Source organism: Falco punctatus, assembly GCF_963210335.1.
Source record: "Falco punctatus genome assembly, chromosome: 6".
Lineage (NCBI taxonomy): Eukaryota > Metazoa > Chordata > Aves > Falconiformes > Falconidae > Falco > Falco punctatus.
The window spans coordinates 20,219,370-20,219,601 of NC_137585.1; positions in this window are offsets into that span (position 1 = coordinate 20,219,370).

A 232-nucleotide genomic window follows, 5' to 3' on the forward strand; every position below is an offset into this window, starting at 1 on the left:
TTTTCAAAATGACTTAAAGTTCTTCCCATATCAACAGGCATTTAAGTGATGGGGGTTAGGTAGGAAATATGGCACATTGCACATATAGGTAGCCAGTTGGTCCAAGTGTTAAGACAACTAGAAATGGCTAGTTTGTTCACATTGAATTCATACACTGGATCAAAACACATGCTGTTCCTGTTGACAAACCTACAAATGTATTTGTAGTTATAGGTTTATTTGTTTGGGTTTA